This window comes from Octopus bimaculoides, chromosome 2, assembly GCF_046866305.1.
Source record: "Octopus bimaculoides isolate indiv1 chromosome 2, ASM4686630v1, whole genome shotgun sequence".
Lineage (NCBI taxonomy): Eukaryota > Metazoa > Mollusca > Cephalopoda > Octopoda > Octopodidae > Octopus > Octopus bimaculoides.
Window position 1 is genome coordinate 194542653 of NC_142929.1, and position 20731 is coordinate 194563383.

Here is a 20731-nt window from a genome sequence, read left to right on the forward strand (position 1 = left end):
ACCACACAAATAGTGCTGCATATATGTATATACATACATATGTCCAACCCATGCTAGCATGGAAAGCGGACGTTAAACGATGTATGCCAGTATAGGGGAAAATATTCTGTTTTCTGAGTATTCTTTTCTTGAATCCTGCTATTAAACTCTTGTTATGAAGATTAAACAAATTTGTTGCCATGTGGGCAGAACCATGCCTGACACAGTCTCTTGGACTATTTATTTTAATTTCATTGAGGTACAGACTTTCTCAAATATGTTCCAAATCAGAAGGTATTAAGTATCTTTATTTTTTTTTACAAGTAATTACTTTAAGATGAAGGGGAAAAAAGAAAATGTTGGAAAACAATTCTTTTCTTTACCCAATTTACTAAAAGTTCAGAATAACTGCAATTGTTAAGTGATGTGACGTCAAGAAGGCTGGATGTTCATTAAACACAGACTGGATAGTAAAGGTTCTCCTGAATATATTTAAAAGAGGAATGAAAACTCGACACAATACAGGAGTAATGAAGTACAACGTTGTAGTAAGAAAGTGGGAGAACTGCAGGAAAAAATAGCAGTGATTGCAATTATTCAACAAAGCTCATAAATTAGTGTTACTTATTGATTTATTTTAATTAGACACACATCCAATTTGTGTGTGTGCGTGTGTGTGTGTGTAGTGGGGAGGGGTGATATGTAAGTCGATTGAATCAATTCCATCATAATAACAGCAAACGTTTTATCCACTCCAAACAGTTGAGAAAAACAAAGTTGATTCCAGAGCAACTCAAAACACGATACCACATATCAAAAATTATTCAGAGTGGGACTCTAACATTATTAATTACAATTCCTTAATTGTTTTAATTATTAATTATAGATTTTAGTTTTAAAATATGTAAAAAGAATAACATTGATTATCTTTCTGTATTTTTAAATAAACACAAATGTGAATATGGAAGCTGAAAGGTTCTCAAGAGGAGAGTTTCACCATCACTTTAAGAATATGAGTACATGAAAATAGGAGTACGCCCACCCACATTATAAATGGGAGTGCTCATCAAATCAGTAAAATTAGCACTCCATAAACTGAGTTTGATATCAACCAACCTGAGAACAGTCCTATTTTAAAGGAATCTAAATAAAAACCTTCCATCAACATTTCATTTATATTCCAAATCCAGTTTGATTATCAAAGAAGTTATTTTACTAAATTCTTCATTATTTTCAAAATGAATTGAAACAATGGCACTGTTTCCAACAGCTAATATTCAAATAGTTTAAGAAACTAGGTTTTTAATACATTTTGGATGAGAATGTTAAGATGAGGTACAGTTAGAATGATTTTTGCTGGTAATTATATAGTAATTACAATCATTTGAGCATTTACTGCTATTAACATCACTTGATGCCATAAATTAAAATTTAAAGTTAGGAAGTCAATCATAGACAAGGTTACATTCTTGGTCGATGTTTTTGGAATCTTACTCCAATGATGAGACAAGGCTTATGAAATGATATTAGCTTTATATTCTATATCATATGAACATGTGTACAAAGAGATGAAACGGTTTTGTTTAAATAAGTTTTACTCTTCCAATCATAAATCAAAGACTAAGTAAAAGACAACAAACGAAATTTATTCTATTGCCTCACAACCCACCCCCACCCAACAAACCTAAAACAATTCTTTTAGTTAATCTTGGTGTTTTTGCTTTTTCACAAAGAGAACAACATAGTGAGAATATATTTATAATTACTGTCTCTCCTTATGGAGTACTGGTCATCTATTTTGTGACCTTGTACCAGAGACAAGAAATGGCAGAAGGTTTAAATTTTATGAATAGAAGCAGGATTCCTTATTGGTGAGCCATAAAACACACAATTATGCTCCATGTTGTAGCTAAATGTGTTGTGAAAATAAAATAATAAAGAATTTCATAAATAACAACTGAAATTCTTATCTTGACAACAGAATTTCATTTAGTGGATAGTGAATAACTTAATTTCTTTACCTTATTTATATTTATAGGTTAAAGTACAGAAATACCATTTTTAATACTTTATGCATAAAATATATCAAAATATTTTTATTTGTTCTACAAGCACAGGCGTGACTGTGTGGTAAGAAGCATGCTTCCTAATCACATAGTTCCCGGTTCAGTCCCACTGTGTGGCACCTAGGGTAGGTGTCTTCTACTATAATCTTGGGCTGACCAAAACCTTGTGAGTGAATTTGGTAGAAGGAAACTGGAAGAAGTCCGTTGTATATGCGTGTGTCTCTCTCCCTCTCTCTCTCTCTGTTTGTCCATCACAACAGGTGTTGGCATGTTTACGTACTCGTAACTTAGTGGTTTGGCAAAAGAGACCAATAGAATAAGTATCAGACTTAGCAAAAATATTTGATACTAGGGTCGATTCGTTTGACTAAAAGTTCTTCAAGGCAGTGCCCCAGCATGACCACAGTCTAATGACTAGAACAAGTAAAAGATAAAGGATAAAAAGTGCATCAGAAGTTTAAAATAAAGACAAAAAAAGAGAGAGAGTGAGAGGATTTCATGAAGCCCTGGTCAAGATGATTTAGTTGAGGGCTCCACTGTTCCTTTATTTCTTATACACGATGACTAGCCCTGGGGTCCATGAAATAAGTATCAGTTGAGCACAGGGGGTCAATGTAATCGACTAACTCCCCACCTCCGACAAAAAGACTTCAGGCCTTGTACCTTTAGGAGAAAAAAAAATTATACAACTAAATCCTGTGTTTCAGTAAATTTACCATAAGAAAGAGGCTTATAATTTTTGTCAAGTAGAGAGAAAGACTTTATATGAAACTTTTAAGGAGAGCCTTGCAGTTGACAATCTCCACAAGATTACAGAGGAGATAATGTAAGGATGGCTATCAAAGGATCAAGCTATGGTTTAAGGGAAGTGTGTCAGCTTCTTCCATTATAGAATAAACTGACACTTATTTTTTTAAATTTAGTTATTCAATACAATGGAACAAAAACATGCAAATTAATTCATCTAAAAACCCTAAAACAAACAAATCAGAAATAAAGGTAGTTTGTTTTTATCCAAATAAAAATACGTGAGAATATATATATGTATATACATGCATATGCAAATATGTATTATATATATATATATATATATATTTATGTCTGCATATGTTCTTACAAATAATTACACACACACAATGTTGGGGAGAATGCTTTGCAGTATTTGTTCCGACTCAATGGTTCTGAGTTCAAACCTCGCCGAAGCCAACTTTTACAACTTTTTAGGGTCAAATAGGAAAAGTATGAATCCAAAGAGGAAGATGAACGGATGCCCTTGCAATATTTGTTCAGGCACTTTGTATTCTGAGTTCGAATCCCAACATGGACTAACTTGTATAGCAGACTTCTGTTGCCTAATTTAGCACCACTCCCATGACACCTGGAGTGGCTTTAGAAGAATCATCTCGGTCATAAGCATTTGGCAAGGACTTCGCTTGGAGGAGGATAGCTTCTTCCTTTTCTCCTACCAATCTTACAGGTCCCATAAAATGTCATGGGAACGGCCTTCCCTCCTGACTAAAAAATAAATAAAAATTTATGACTATTTGTTTCATTATAGCTGCAAAACTCGAAATCAACATATTCTCACGACGAAATTGTAATTACTTAATAGTGATTTCATAAAACACAAAACCTAGAAGCCAAATGGCTGTTGTGATGTTTACTCTCTTCGCAAAGGCATTGTAAATAAAGCGAGACTTATGGAAGCCGGGAACTGAAACCGTAATGCACACTCAGGTTCCCCAGGAGTTTGAGGTGTTAGCCACTTGGGCAAACATATATTAGAATATTTAAAGAGCTGGCAGAAGATGTGAAAGAGACAAGAAGTATATGGTTTGAGTGGATAATGTGCTCCCTACTACTTGAAACTGATAATGTCTGTTGATATGTCCATTCTGTGTGCGAAACGAGACCGATTACCACTGCTTCTACTACAGCACATACCACACACACATACACACACACACACACACACACACACACAGTGTGTGTTTGTGTACATACATTCATATACACATCGAATTAAAATATTCTGTAATCACAACACCAAAATGGAAATTGTGAGGGAAAAAAAGAACAAAGTTGAAGGAAAAACTAGCAGTAATTAGAGAGAGAGAAAAAAACAATTAGATAAGGTAATTAGTAAATAAGAAGACCAGGCAGGTGAAGTAACAAAAGAGGCAATGAAATAGAATATTGAAATAAAGTGAAAGACTGTATTTCAGGAGAAACCAATCCGTTGATTGATAGAAATGAAATTATTCAATTGAAAAGAACTTTAATATGAAGTGGGAAGAAGCTTGTCTAAAGATGACACGCTTTGATCGCAAGATCAAATAATGTCTGTCTGTGCTTTTCATACAAACTGTTTGTCTCTTTATTTTAGGGTTTTATTTTCCGTGAAGATGGAAAATATATTTTTAAATAATGTTTGTCATAAAATATGCTCCACATCTCCCAATAAATCTGACATCAGAAACACGCACTTACAAAATATGTTAAAAGGTCTCTCAGCCTCTACAAATCTATTTTCATTGTTTGTTGAAGTATTATCTAAGGTCCACCACATAATAGGGAGTTCACTTTACTTTTCATTCTTCTGGAACAGCAGAAAAATATTGAAGTCATAATCAAAACCTAGCAAAAACATCCTTCGTAAGTAAAATGAGTCTCTGGCGAGTGGAACTGACTTAATAGAGAAAAGCATGCACATCACAACATCTCATTCCTTGAACTTGGTGGTAAAAAAGACAAAAGAAATGAATATATCACAACAGATCAATTATTCAAACATTATGTAAAAAGAAATTTATTTTACATTTATGAGAGAAGGCTTCCAACGTATCGACTCCGCGATATAGGTTCGCTTCTTGAGCGAATCCAGTTCACTTCTCTTCGATGACGTCTGATCTCATCTCTGCTCTTGTCTTGGAGTGCCATTCGTACGAAATCACACACACACAATGTGTTTCAGGTTTAATTAAATCATTGTTACACACATCACTCATATTACCTTAAGAAATGACAATAACGTGTGTTTGTGTGTAGGTAGGTAGATGACCATCCCCGCTGATGATGACACCAATGTCACTTAGACACCGCCGCCAGTCAAAGAGCGGGAGTGACAGACAACGGGTGACACACGGAACACCCTGTCTTCTTTGTTCACGAGGTAAACATTGCCTTTATGGTTGCCATAATTAAATCCACTCAGTTTTACATTCTTTTTCCTCATTATACATAATAATGCCGTATCTTTCTTCTCTCTTCAACTGCAACTAGATGAATAACAACACACACACACGTATAGATATGTGTGTGGTGTGTGTATGCATATATATGTATGTATGTATAAATGCTCGCACAAGTATGTATACCTTACATACATAATTGTATAAAATATATACATTATATATAATGTGTAGTGTATATACTCGACGCACAAGTACCATATATATATATGGATAAAGAATGTGTCTAAGTGGGAATAAATATTACCTCTCAGTAATATACATGTATAATGTGTATGTCTGTATGTATATATATATATATATATATATATATATATATCACAAGAGATTGATATCTCACGCACGCATACAACGGACTTTATTTCCTCTAACCCTAGGCCCAGAGGAACATGGGGCATATAACAACTCTAGAGGCAGGGACAACTGTACCGTATTCAGATATGCTGACAGGCGGCAATGTGAAATGAAGTGTCTTGCTTGAGGACACAACGCACTACCCCGTCCAGGAATTGAACTTGTAACATTACGATCGTGAGTCCAGCACCGTGTTCATTATCCACACACACACACACACACACACACACACACACACACATATATATATATATATATATATAATATACGCATTTACGTGTGTGCAGCTGGAAAGGAATTTAAATTTGAAATACACAATGAGAACATTTAAGGTTTCCGCACCTTTTGTTTATGTCTGGTTATTTTCTGAGATTTGACAGAAGAACCTCAATTAAATGTTTGTTTGTTTGTTTGCCATGAAAGGTGATCCCTAGGGTCACTTCCAGTCAACACCTTCCGTCTGTTTCATCATATATTTAATATATTAGCCAATATTGTCTTGAATACCATATGAAGGTGTAATGAAAGGGAAATTTAGTTGCTTTTTCTTGCAGGTCGAGCGACCGGGGTTAGAGGTTCCCTTGATGTGTGTGTGTGTGTATACACACGCGTGTATGTTTGCGTGTGACATATAATATTTGCAATGTATACAAGTTACACGAGATTGTGTCTAAATTATTCCTAACATTATGTCTTAGATTTCTCAAAGACTATCAACGATTCTTTGATAATGTTAACATTCCATGTTCAACTTATTGTGTCTCTCATGGCTGGGTTTCATTACAATAGTGAGCAAATGTTCAAAAATATCTTACCTCATTAATTAAAAATGTAACGTTGTTGGAAATCGACAACTCGGCTGTTGGAACTGAGGGATTCGGAGCTTCAAGTTAGAAAGATTCCAGCATCATCAACAAGAGGACACGACTAAAACAAGGATCCTCTTTCTCTTTCACCCATTCACCTTTTTCTCTCTTATTCTCTCGCCTTTTGTCTCTCGTCTTATTTTCTTTTTATTTTTAATTCTTGCTATGATTTAGTAAAGGATCTTTACAGTTTGTTGATATTTGGTGTGGATGTGGAGCTGAGTAAGAGAGAACGATGGAAGCTTTATGAAAGAGAAAGACGGACTGAGGAAGCTGACCCATGTTATTACATCACTTTTATAATTGAGAGAAAGAAATCAGAAAAATGAAATCCGTTCGGTAGAGACTATCAACATTGATGTCTAGTAACACAATTAATGTATTTCTCTAGTTATTATAATAACAGACATTTCTAAAACTCTATTTTTTTTCTTGGGTTTTCCCCGTCATGTTGCGGTGGTGGTGGTCACTTGGCGAACATCGGAAGAGACAGAGAAAGTAGACAGGGCCGGTTAGTAGTAAAGAGCTTAGTGTTGGGTTCTGTGGCAATGTGTGTAGGAGAGGAAGTGTCAGTAGATTTTAATAATCGGCAACACTGACTGAATGAAGCTGCTACTGTGTGTGACTTGGTGTCTGCCACCTTCTTGTCTCTTTCTTTCCCACTGACAATTGACGATCTAAGTCAGGGGCAATAATTTTACGGATGCTCAGAAGTGACGAAAAACAATTTCTCTCTCTCATTGAAAGTATTAATTGTCCAAATATATATTTTTTTTACATCAATTGTCAAAATATGCTCACTCTACAAACATCTCTTTCTTTTGACTAACCACAAGTCATTTATAGAGGCGGAGGAGGAAGAATACATTTTGACAACAAATAGAAACTAGTTTGCAGTCTTGGAAGCTGGATCTTATCACTTCGTGGCACTTTAATACTGGTTTATTTATTTATTATGCAGCAATTCCCTATATTTCAGGAGACTGAAAGTTATATAGTTAATGCTTTTTCTCAAAGGCATTACCATCTCTCTCTCTCTCTCTCTCTATATATATATATATATATATATATATATATATATATATATATATATATATATATATATATATATATATATATATGGTGTGTTATGAGAATTTATGAAAAGGTATCCCATAGAAACTCAACAAATTTGCTAAAAATGGAGAAGAGAAGATGTTAAAATTTGAAAGAATTTTTAAATTCTTTCAAATTGTAACATCTTTCTTACGCCAGTAAGCTACCAGCAAAATATGAAGAATCTTTACTAGAAATCGCCCTCCGACGTAAAGGATGAAATATAATTCAACCGTTTCACACACACACACAACACACACTTGCTTTTATTATTATAAGTGAAGTAACTTCAGCCCAGAATAGAGAGCATGTCTTCACGTCGCTCGCCCTTCCACTTTAAATATTGATTTCTTTCATAGGTACAAGGCCATACATTTTGTAGGGAGGCGGTCGTCAAATCAGTCTATCTCCAAACATGACTGGTACTTCGTTTTTTTTAACTCAAGTCAATGAAAATGGCCATATCACAAAATATCTCAATTTTGGTAGTCGCCACTCTTCCGATTCTAGCAAGCACAACTATTAAAGGCGTGTAAGTTTAGAACTGCGACTATGAAATCTTACATCAAACTTTTATTGGAAAAAAAAAATTGAGTCATTTCCATTTCTCTAATGTGAATTTTGCTATTAGTCGTGCTATGAAAAAGAAAAAAAGGTTTCAGCAAAAATCACAAGTGTAATTTGTTATGGATATTATTAACCCCACTCAGCGACTGAGCCCTGATCAAACAGATCTCTGATCAAAATCATTCCATCCGTAACCAGCCAGATCTTATTTTCCCGTGCATAGTCTATCTCGGACTACATTGCTAATATGCCCTTTAAAAAACGTGCGAAATCTGATTGTATTCGCAACAGACTATTAGGTTGTCTCCTTGGTTCATATTCTTAATGTAACATTGTTTAAAGGTTTGTTTGTACATAATGTGAAATTTGAGTAGTTTAACCAGTTCTTGCGCAAACATTTAACCATTAAAGTAAAATACTTAAAAATATATAATTGAAGTGGATATGACTAGCTAAAACAATGAACAGCTCTAAATATTGCTGTCTCAATTTTGTTTAGTTTTGGTAATGGCCACATCCTCACTTTATTGATATAATTATTGTCTGTCGCTATGTTGAGGTTCTCGGTTGCGATGTAATCGAAGTATAGAAGAATGTTGGTATTTCCAATACAAAGGGAACAGTGACAGTTATTGCTTGGTTATTAGTACTGAGCATTTATAACAAACTACATGAATAAGCAATAAGTAATTCACTTGCTGAAAAATTATCGAATAAATCGTAATTTCGAGAATTTCCTAGATGCAACACATTTTACACGTCGTCAATATATTTTAATAAAAGTATTTGCTACTAACAAAGCTTTGATGTTCCGTTCTATAAACAGAAGGGTGGAAGGGTTGAGAATCAGTTGTGATAAAGCTAAGCACATGATGAGCGATGTCTGCGACTCGGATTTGATTCCCATTTTATATGGAAATTCGCCACTTGGAATTAGGAGAAACCTTACAACTTCTCGTTTTCTTCGTCTAAAACCATCTCCAAGTCTTGCGCTTTTACAATAAAGGCACGTTTGTGCCTCCATACAATAAACGTGTTTAGCATGTGTTTGAATGTCGTTTCCTTCCTCTTTTTCGTTGTATTTTGTCTCATCTTTTCATATTACGCAGTCAGGCTTCGTTCATTTTGTTGTTATTTCGACAGGTCTTAATGACAATATACACAACAATCTATTTTAGTGGTATTCGTTGTAACTAATTCCCAAAACAGTTTCAAAACAAAGCATTCATTAAAGAACTATATAAAAACGCGCCAAAGCAATGTCTGTTTACGGAAAACACGTGCTGCTGCTTTTGTAAGGTATCTGCAGGGAGCGATTTTCCGTCAACTTTTTATTGAAGCTTTTCTAGCATTTACAGATGGGTTTTCACCGTCATTAAATTAGTAGTCTTCACAGAGGGCTAAATATCGATTTTCATCTTCGAATAGTCGCAAACGGCAATATTTTTGGAGCCTGCTCACACATCGCTTTCCTTCCTGGCAAGTAAAACTGTCTAGTATTGTGTCTTTAGTTTTACTTACATGGATTTATTTAGTGGCTAAATGTAAATATATCGTATATAATATCTTTTACTTATTTCAACCAGTGACCTACAGTCATGCTGGAGCACCATCTTGAAGGGTTATAGCCGAACAAATTTATCCCAGTATTGATTTTTTAAAAGCCTGGTACTATATTCTATCCTTCTGTTGTCGAACATCTGCTACGGGGTCGTAAACAAACCACCTTCGGCTTTCAAACAAGGTGGGGGGGGGGGGACACAACACAAACACCAAGATGTGTGTGTGCCTCATCATCATTTAACGTTCGTTTTCCCAGCCAGCATGGGTTTGACGGTTTGACGGGAGCTGGCAAGCCAGAAGACTGCACCAGGCTCACTGTGTTTTGGCATGGTTTTTACAGCTGGATATTTTCCCTAATGCCAGCCACCTTACAGAGTGGTCTGGGTGTTTTTTTTACATGGCACCAGCACCAATAAGGTCTGCTTTGATATGTTTTTTTACAGCTGGATGCCCTTCCAAATGCCAACCACTTTACATTGTAGACTGGTTGCTTTTTACATGGCACCATCATTGACCGGATTACCAAGTAATTTGCAAGACAAAGATCCTATGAGAGATGGGAGTTGTATTGGAGGACGTGGCCTTGTGCCAGGTAATGAGTGGTTAGGATATGATGGAGGGACAGAAACATGTGTCTTGCTGTAGAAGAGATATATGGTTATCCCAGTCAGAGAGAGAGAAAAAAGATGAGAGAGGGATGGTGGAAATGTGCTAGGGCATACCCTCAAGGTACAGGGATGAGAATATAAATAAGAATATTGCCAAGGTGCACAAGTCGGGAGAAGAAAGTTCAGATGAAAGCATATATGTATGTATGTATTGATTGCTTAACGTGTACAAATTTTATATATTAAGCAAAAGTACTTTTGAATATTTATTTATTTAGCACTTTTATATATATGTGAATTTAAAAAAATCTAGAACTGAATTGGAAAGAGAATGTTCTTTGTTATTTTGAATCTTTCTATGTGTGTATATATATGTGTGTGCATACATGTATGAGTATGTGTGGTGAATTCTTAGTGGCTTTGTTTGAAGGAGAAAAACAGAAAAATGAAAAACAAGAAGAGTCCTTTCTTCATGTCTTTCTTTTACTGTTTTTTTCCCACTAATCAAGCCTCCAAAAATTCACTACACGTTTACACATACATATATGCACACATGTAGCGTACGCTTGAGGGAAATTCCTCTCTCTCTTATATATACATAAATACAGATGTAGTAGATAACAGCCAGCCTTCGGCCACCCTTTTGGACCCTGTTATGTCCACTACTCTGATTGGTTGGTATTGGCGCAATTTGTCCCTTGCTCCATTGCGCGCCAATATGCAACCCAACCAATCGCGGCCTTCAAATAAGGTCACGTGAGATAGTCTCTTCTAAACTTCCGGTGAGCCGACTGCACCCTATAAAACTTCAGCGACACATCAAGTCGATATCTTTCGGTTCCAGACCTTTTGAGGTCTAGCCATTGACCACACAGGACACAGCCAGTTCTTAATGTTGTCAACATCATCTCTCTACGTACACAGCAACCAGCAACACTCACCCAGGTTCTATCACAACACTGTTCATGAATTACTTCACCATGGTTAACAGCAAATACAACCTGCAAGAACTCCTGTACCAAGTGACCGGCAGCAGCATTGTAGCCACAACTTCATGTACGACTTGTACCTCAACCGGCTCTGCATTTCAGCCACAACTTCTTGATACTGCATTTCAACTATCGTGTACCTTGACTACAAACTGGTATTTATCATCCTTGTGTCTGAACATTCTTCTAACGTCATATTATAGACTCTTTCAATGCTCTGTACTTATCGCACACGCATACATCTAAGTTTGTACACACATACACATTATGTATACATGATGGCCTGTCTATTATTATGTATATATGACGCACACACACGTTAACATATAAATAAAATCTTCTCTTAAACATTTTGCCCGGTTGTGTCCCTCTTTTCCTTCTGGCACATATACGCATTTATTCTTTTCATATTTATTGTATCAACTGTGTGATGTGCAAAGGAGCCATTCTCATCACCTTACTTCGCACGATCGTTTACACACACATATAGGTTCAAAATAACAAAAAACATTCTCTTCCAAATTCAACTCCAGATTTTTGCAGCTAATTCACATATATATCTAAAAGTCATAAATTTTCTGTCCAAATATCATTCCTAATGATTCTCTGAAACAAGATCATCATCATCATCATCGTTTAACGTCCGCTTTCCATGCTAGCATGGGTTGGACGATTTGACTGAGGACTGGTGAAACCAGATGGCTACACCAGGCTCCAATCTGATTTGGCAGAGTTTCTACAGCTGGATGCCCTTCCTAACGCCAACCACTCCGAGAGTGTAGTGGGTGCTTTTATTTGCCACCGGCACGAATGCCAGTCAGGTGGTACTGGCAACGGCCACGCTCAAAATGGTGTATTTTATGTGCCACCCGCACAAGAGCCAGTCCAGGGGCACTGGCAACGATCTCACTCGAAAATCCTTACACATGTCACGGGCACAAGTGCCAGAAAGGAGACGCTGGGCACAGGTGCCATCCCGATTTCGTTTTTGCTTGCTCCAATAAGTCTTCGCAAGCTGAGTTTCGTGTCCAATGAAGGAGACGACGTTGGCCTGGATGCCAGTCGTCGAATTTAGTTCGATTTCAATTTCACTTGCCTCAACAAGTCTTTGCAATCGGAGTTTAGTGTCCAATGAAGGAAAGGTACGCATAAGTGGGCTGGCTACACCCCTGGCAGAGGCCTTGAATTTTGGTCTCACTTGGCTTCCCAAGTCTTCTCACGCACAGCACATTTCCAAAGGTCTCTGTCAGAAATCATCGCCTCAGTGAGGCCCAGTGTTCGAAGGTCTTGCCTCACCACCTCAGCCCAGGTGTTCCGGGCCTACGTCTTCCACGGGTTCCCTCAACTGTTAGGGTGTGGCACTTTTTCACGCAGCTATCCTCGTCCATTCTCACCACATGTCCATACAAGCGCAATCGTCTCTCTTGCACACCACAACTGATGCTTCTTATGTTCAGCTTTTCTCTCAAGATGCTTACACTCTGTCGGGTATGCACACTGACATTACTCATCCATCGGAGCATACTGGCTTCATTCCTTGCGAGCTTACGCATGTCCTCAGCAGTCACAGCCCATGTTTCACTGCCATGTAGCATGGCTGTTCGTACACATGTGTCATACAGTCTGCCTTTTACTCTGAGTGAGAGTCCCTTTGTCGCCAGCAGAAGTAAGAGCTCTCTAAACTTTGCCCAGGCTATTCTTATTCTAGCAGCTACACTTTCAGCGCACTTTCAAGATAAAAGTGCTTAATAATTAATTATTCAAAATTGTGACTACCGCTTTTTCTTATATATATATATAAATATGTATATATATCTGTTATAATGAATCCATAAACACATATAAAACATCCAAGGGTGTATTTTTTTCCCCCTCTGAAGATATTATGTTCAGGTCATATAAATATAAATTTAATATTTACTTAGTATTTACTCAGAATTAATTGAAACAGCTGTTATTTGCTGTTAATAATAAACAATTATTAACTTCCCAATCTCCATTTTCTTATTCTTCTTTTATATGAATATAAACCATATGTTTTTATGTATATATCTATCATTTTCAGGAAATTAATTCCCCAAAAATGTTAGGTATTGAACCAGTATTTCCTTGAATGAAACCATCCCTTCATGAGGTTAACACAACCTCTAATCAAATATATATAGCCAGTTGAGTAAAAAGTAAGCAACATTTTGAACCATGAAGAATTTGTACTGGATTTTTGCAGAGTTTTGAATTTTTTTTAAACATTTTTTTGCAATTGTCTGATAATGCAGACATAGACTCGCCCAAATGCATCGATAGATCAACTGTGCCCGCAGCATGTGTAAGGACTTTCGAGCGAGATCATTGCCATTGCTCCTGGACTGGCTCTTGTGTGGGTGGCACATAAAATACACCATTTTGAGCGTGGCCGTTGCCAGTACCGCCTGACTGGCCTTCATGCCGGTGACACGTAAAGGCACCCACTACACTCTCTGAGTGGTTGGCGTTAGGAAGGGCATCCAGCTGTAGAAACTCTGCCAAATCAGATTGGAGCCTGGTGTAGCCTTCGGGTTTCACCAGTCCTCAGTCAAATTGTCCAACCCATGCTAGCATGGAAAGCAGACGTTAACCGATGAACGATGATTGTTACAATCATCTGAAATGGAACTGTCAAAGTGTGACATTCAAGCAATTTTGCCATTCAATTTCAAAAAGGGATGTAAAGCAGCAGAAACTGCTTGCGATCTCAATGACATGTTTAGTGAGGAACTGACCAGTGAGTGGTCAGCTCAAAATTGGTTTAAACGATTTCGCAGGGGAACCTGAGCCTTGGAGATCGCAAGCATAGTGGACACCCATTTGTCAGTGATGGCGGTTAATGAAAATCCATCAAGAAAGGTCCAAGTAAAACCACTCAAGAACTGGCAAAAGAATTTCAACATAACCAGAAAACTGCCTGCAACTATTTGCATGCAATCGGAAGTTCTTAGCTTGAACTTCACACATAGGTCATGAAAGGTAGATGGCTGCTTTGCACAACATCTGCAAATAATTGTGTAAATCATGTGCTCCTTTCACAACAAAGCAGCCGTTTTTAGGATAGTGCTGCTTTCCCCCCAATGGAAGAGGTATCAAGAAAATATGACCTAAAAATTGCTTACTTACATTGCTCCTTGTCATTAGGCGTAAATGACTGGGCATCCAAAACCACACCAGAACATTAAACAAATTGAAAATGAAAAACCTTATCATTATATCTTGGAATGTGAGAACTCTTCAGGGCAGCAAGAAAAGCATAGAACAGAGGACTGCTTTGGTTGCCTGTGTCTAGAAGGAAAAAGACAATGGAATAGCAGCTCTTTCAGAAGCTAGACTAGCTGATGGCAGTCAGCTACTAGAAGCTGATGTTTTATGAGGGTTCCTGAGGGTGGATATACTTTTTTCTGGACAGGTACGCCTCAGGAAGTAAAGAGAGAAAGAAGGGTTGGGTTTGCTATTTGGAATGTCCTGGTGAAACATTTTGAATCTCTGCCTGTTGGCATTAATGAAAGACTTCTGTCATTGCATATTTGCACTGGCAAAAATATATATCCAACTATTTTCAGCTTCTGTGCTCCCACCATGAACTCAAATGAAAAAGTCAAAGAGCAGTTCTACTCTGAGTTACGTAACCAGTTGAGAAATGTCTCCATCCATGATAAACTTCTTTGTGATTTCAATGCATGCATAGGTTCTGATACATCTGTATGGGGTTCTGTAATAGGGAAGCATGGGATTGGCAAGGTAAACTCAAACAGCCATCTGTTGCGGTCCCTTTGCAGTGAGTATGGACATTTGATTACCAATGCTATTTTTCAGCTTGCCAACCACCACCAAACTACCTGGAAGCATCCCCGATCCAACCATTATCACTTCTTTGATTACTTAATTGTGAGGTCTTATATGAGGGAAGATATCCAAGTAACACGTTCTTTCTCCATTGGGGAGCATTGGTTTGACCATAGACTGATACAATCAAGTGAAATTTACTATCTGCAGTCCTATTCGTAACAATTGCACTTGACCAATTCAAAAAGTGAATGTGATAAAGCTGAGGAACAATGAAGATATTACTTCATTCCAAACATCCTGTGACAACAAACCTGCTGGCATCTCAGACAACACAGATACTGAATCAGTATGGTCTGCCTTTGAAAATGCTGTATTTGAGTCATCTTGTGAAACACTTGGGTAACATTAAGAGGAAGCACCAAGATTGGTTTGACTCAGATGATCCAAACATGTCTCCTCTTTTGGACAATATTCACATTTGCTACCATCAATGGATCATCATTATCATTATTTAACATCCGTTTTCCATGCTGGCGTGGGTTGGATGGTTTGACAAGCTGACCAGCTGAAGAGCTGTTCAGGCTCCATGTCCCTTTTGGCATGGTTTCTATGGCTGGATGCCCTTCCAAACACCAACCACTTTACAGAGTGTACTGGGTGCTTTTTACATAGCACCAGTGTTTATGAGCCTACAAGATTTGGGATGCTCAGCTGGAGAGAGTTGCAAGGGATGAGCCTGTATGCAAGGGCAACCATGCTTATAGTTAGCTTGACATGTCTTTTCAAGCACAGCAAACTGCCAGGAGTCTCGGTCCCCTGTCATCCCCTCTGTGAGTCCCAACGTTTGTAGATCCTTTCTTACCACTTCATCCCACATCTTCCTGGGTCAACATGTTCCCTCTACAATTAGAAATCAGCATGTCTTGATGCAACTCTCCTCATACATATGCATTACATGGCCATACCACTACATTCTCTACTCTCTTGCACACTACTCTAATGCCTCATATACCCAGTTTTTCTCTCAAATCACTTACACCCTGTCATATATGCACACTGATATTACCCATCCACCAAAGCATGCTGGCTTAATTTCTTTCAAGTCTTTGCATATCCTCAGTAGTCACAGCCCATGTCTCACTGCCATGTAGCATAGCTGTCCATACACGGGCATCATACAATCTGCCTTCCACTTTGAGGGAGAGGCCCTTCATTATTGACAGAGGTAGTAGTTCTCTGAATGTTGCCCAGCCTCTTCTTATTCTAACAGTTATGCTTTCAGAACAACTACCTCCACTACTAACTATGTGTCCATATCCTGCACTGGGTACACTTTATAGAGTTTCTCTCAACACCTTTTCTACATATCGGGTAGGGCCATCTCCTTGAAGTTACCTGCAATTTGTCTGTTTCCCTATTTATCAATACTTTGCAATGTAGACTGGATGCTTTTTATGTGATACCAGTACTGGCAGGGTCATCAAATAGCTTGCAAGGCAAGGAATTTTTGAGAGGTGAGGGGGCATTGGAGGAGGAGGTGATCTTGTGTCAGATGATGGAAGGTTAGAGTGAGACAGAGAGGCAGAAACAGAGGTACATGGTTATCTAGAGAGAGAGAGAGTTAACAAGAATGAGGACAGAAACAGGTGTGCTGCGGTAAAGGAGATACATGGTTACCCAGCCAGAGGGAAAGAGAGAGAGAGAGAGAAAATGGGAGACAACAAGAGTGTAAGAAAGAGCAGGAGAGAGATGGTGGTGAAACGCCAGGGCATACTCACAAGGAACTGGGATCAGAGCAAGGAATGGGGATCAGATCATAGATGGGACGGTAGAGTAAGAAAGAGAGAAACAAATGGTGGCTAGTGCCAGGACATACCCTCAAGGTATGGAGGTCTTAATATACGTGGCAGAATATTGCCAAGAAGGTGCAAGGAGGGATTGGGGGTGGGGAATGCAGTGACTGGTGAGAACCTGTGAATGTGACAACCATAGAGCTATCTCCCTTTTGTGTGTTGTTTGGAAGATCTTTGGAAGGGTTACATTAAACAGACTAAACAATGCCCTTGCCAGCTTATCCACATCATTTAACGTGGGGATGCAGTGAGCAGGGCAATGAGGATAGGATTGGGAAGTGGGGGATAATCATAGTGTATGGAGAGGAAATGTGAGGAAGAGAAGAGATGCAGTTTGGGAGAGGAGATGTAGTTTGGTTTTATTGGGGTAGGGTGTGTGAAAATATTATTGTTACGTGTGGGTGGAACATAACGCTGCTTCTAGAACTCAGTTTCGCTGATGTGGGTGGGTCTTCTCATATCGCCAGACATTTTGGTCCATTGTCATTTCCTCCTGAATGTGGCCTGAATCTCAGCGTGGCTTTCAGGCTGGTGAAGACATGGTGGATACGGTTTTCAGCCTGGGGCAGCCGCAGGAAGAGGCTTATGAGCACAACTGAGACTTTTTTGTCACTTTTGTAGATTTAAGTAAAGCTTTCAACACTTTCAACTAGGGACGCTCTTTCGGTTGTCCTTAGAAAGATAGGTGTTCCCAAAAAGATGTTCAATGTCATCATTTTTTTCCATCAAGAGATGGTAGCTTCTGTTAGATCTGGCAGAGAAGTATCTGATTCATTCACATTCTCAAATGGGACAAAACAAGGCTGTGTTCTTGCACCACTCTTATTTGCTTTGTATTTCTCTGTCATGTTGGAAATGAAGGTGTTAAAGAAGGATTAAAGTTTGAGTAGAGAATCAGTGGTGGCTTGTTCAACCAACGGTGCTTCAAAGCAAAAACTAAGACTTTGGTGTAAATAGTTTGCGATTTGCTCTTTGTAAACGATTGTGCACTTGTACCACACACTCTCAAAGACATGCAATGGTTTCTAAGCAACTCCTCATGTGCATCGAAGGCTTTTGTCCTGACCATCAACATTAAGAAGGCTAAGCTTGTCCATCAGCCCATTTGTGACAATCCTCCTCCTGTGTATGTTGACAAGAATGCATTGTGTCCAGTGCTGCTAAGATGGATAAAGAAATCGAATCCAGAATCAGGGAGGCTAGTTCCACTTTTGGTAAGCTTTATCACAGGGTTTTGGAATAATCACGATGTATTGTTGAAGCTGAAAGTCAATGTCTATAAGCTAGTGGTTTTGACGTCATTGCTTTATGGTGCTAGATCTTGGACCCTGTACTGAAAGCACATCAACCAGCTTGATGCTTTTCATATGTAATGCTTGCGTACTATCTCCAACATTAAACCGAGTGACCATATTCATAATAGTGAGGTTCTAACAAAATGCAACATATCAGGTATTGAAGCCATTCTCGTCAAAATACAGTTTAGATGGTCAGGTCATCTCTCACATATGAGTGATATCAGAATTTTGAAGCAACTCCTCTTTGGTCAATTACCAATAGGAGGGCCAGTTGGAAGGCCACTCTTGCACTTCAAAGACTACCTAAAAGACAACCTGAAGCGATGCAACATTCCCTTTTCTTCCAGGGAAAACAAAGACTTGACACCAGTCCTGCTTTTCAGTTCAAAGATTTTAGTAAAGTTGACTCCAGCGTTGGGACCAACTTCATACAAGCATGAAGGTATGCTGGCAAAAGGCTTTTCCTTCAGGTGAAAACCTTGCCTGTCACTATAGTTTTGTGGCACAGAACAAAGCAAGCCTTGCTGTCCACTCAAGAAAACATGTAGTAAATGACCCACAAGCACCCAAGCAAACTGAGACCTCAACACTTGTTCCATTTGCCAAAAGGTTTGCAAGGCACCAACAGGTCTCAAGAGACACATGCATGTCCGTAGAACATAATTACTGCTTTTTTTACTGAACCTTCATCTGTCATACACGAGGAGAGAATCCATCATATTGGTCAGTCTGAGGCCATCATAGATGACATTTGCCCAAGGCGCTATGCAGTGGGACTGAACCCAGAACCATGTGGTTGGGAAGCAAACTTCTTACTACACAGCCACTCCTCCACCATTAAAAAGAATATTTTTTTTTTATTTTGAAGAAATTGTTTCATCTTCCAGACAAATAAATAATCAAGTAAGTGCTACTAATTCCCTTGATTAGTTCATTAGGTTCTGATCCAGTAACCCACCAATTTACATCACAGTTGTTTTCCTCTTATAAAATCATTTGATTTCGCATCTTCTCTTTCCACCCATGCCAAATAAAATCCTCCCTGGAAATAGTTAAGAAAGATATTTTTCTAAAGAAACTTTACTTTCTAAGGTTAATCAAAACTAGGCTTGGTTTTATAGAGAAAACAACTGCTTTTCAGTTAATTTTTTGCTATACAGATTTATTCCATTGCTAACATCTGAAATTGATCATTTTGAATCACCTTTGTCAGCTGTGTGGATGGAGACCTAACAGTAAACTTCAAGATAGTAAGCAATCTTTCAGGTCTTTTAGAAATTGTGAAGCTGAGGGTTTAATCTCAGATGCTAAGGTCTGTTACAACAAAGAACATTGAAATCTGTTTGAGATTTTTGATAGAAAAATATTTTTATCATAAACAAAAAAATGTTACTATGAATGAAAAACACCAAGATAATTCAAAGCTTATTGTTCTTGGATGAGGTATCATAGTAGGTCACTTTGTGAGTTTCTTCATGTTAGCTAATCATTGTGTGTTGCTGTTAGTACTGCCCATTATTTTTGTATTGTCACAGCGCTCTTGTCTACTGCTGATTCTGCTACTGTCTGCTGATTGCCATTTCTGTGTCTGACATCTTTCTGTAGTGGTTAAAATGCATGCAATATATAGTGGTGATCTTGCCCAGAAAGTGCACCAAAGACGAAATTGTTGTTAGATCTAATTCCATATGAAGTCTTGAAGCTTTGTTGATGACATTGGTAAAATTCTAGTGAATCGTAACTGTATCTGTGAGTTGTCTTTTTTTACATCAGATATAGCAATCTGGGTTTGATAGCTAAATATTCCTGCTACAGGTCATATGTTTTGTATTCAGTAGAAGCCATACTAATCAATTACTGTATTTGCTGGTGTATAAGAGGCACATATGCACCCCTATTTTCCAAGTATATTTGTAAAAAGAAAAAAGCAAATTTAGTATATTTCATCATACACTCATTGAAAGATATTTTAAAGTAGTTTTGTAGGGGAAAATGTATGATTCCATTCATGTAAATACAATATACTGGAATAAAGTATAAAGACAAAATTTATCATTAATAGACTGTTATATGAGTGTTGTAATTCAATTCTATCTTCTTTCAAATCAACTATATAGTTGTTTATATTTTGGTCAAAAGAATTATCATACAGGATGCACAAATGCACAAACCTAAAATTTGGGTTGAAATGTTTTGTGCTACCTTAATCGTCCATCAGGGTTGTGTGCCACTACTATGGTTTTGTTGTCATCCACTCATTGCAACTAACTGATAGGGGGATGAAAGTTTAACACTATTTTCACCGTTCTAGGATAATTTTTCATTTAAGTAATTAAAAAATGTTTCTTAAAGTTAACATAGTAATTAAGTAATGTAAGTCACGCATCACTCGTGAGTTGTATATGCTGGGGGAGGAGATATCATGA

The 20731-nt window shown here is 37.8% G+C and overlaps 1 protein-coding gene across 3 annotated transcripts in view; it reads right to left on the minus strand.

Moving 5' to 3' along the window:
- Positions 1 to 7445, minus strand: part of LOC128247059 (uncharacterized) — a 125850-nt gene extending 118405 nt beyond the window's left edge. For 2 of the 3 annotated variants that reach the window (XM_052965837.2, XM_052965838.2), the window contains exon 1: positions 6466 to 7444. The gene's annotated coding sequence lies outside the window, so the exon portion shown is untranslated. Of the gene's footprint in view, positions 1 to 6465 lie in introns of all 3 variants that reach the window. The other variant, XM_089348288.1, reaches the window with a different exon arrangement.
- Positions 7446 to 20731: the final 13286 nt, after the last annotated feature.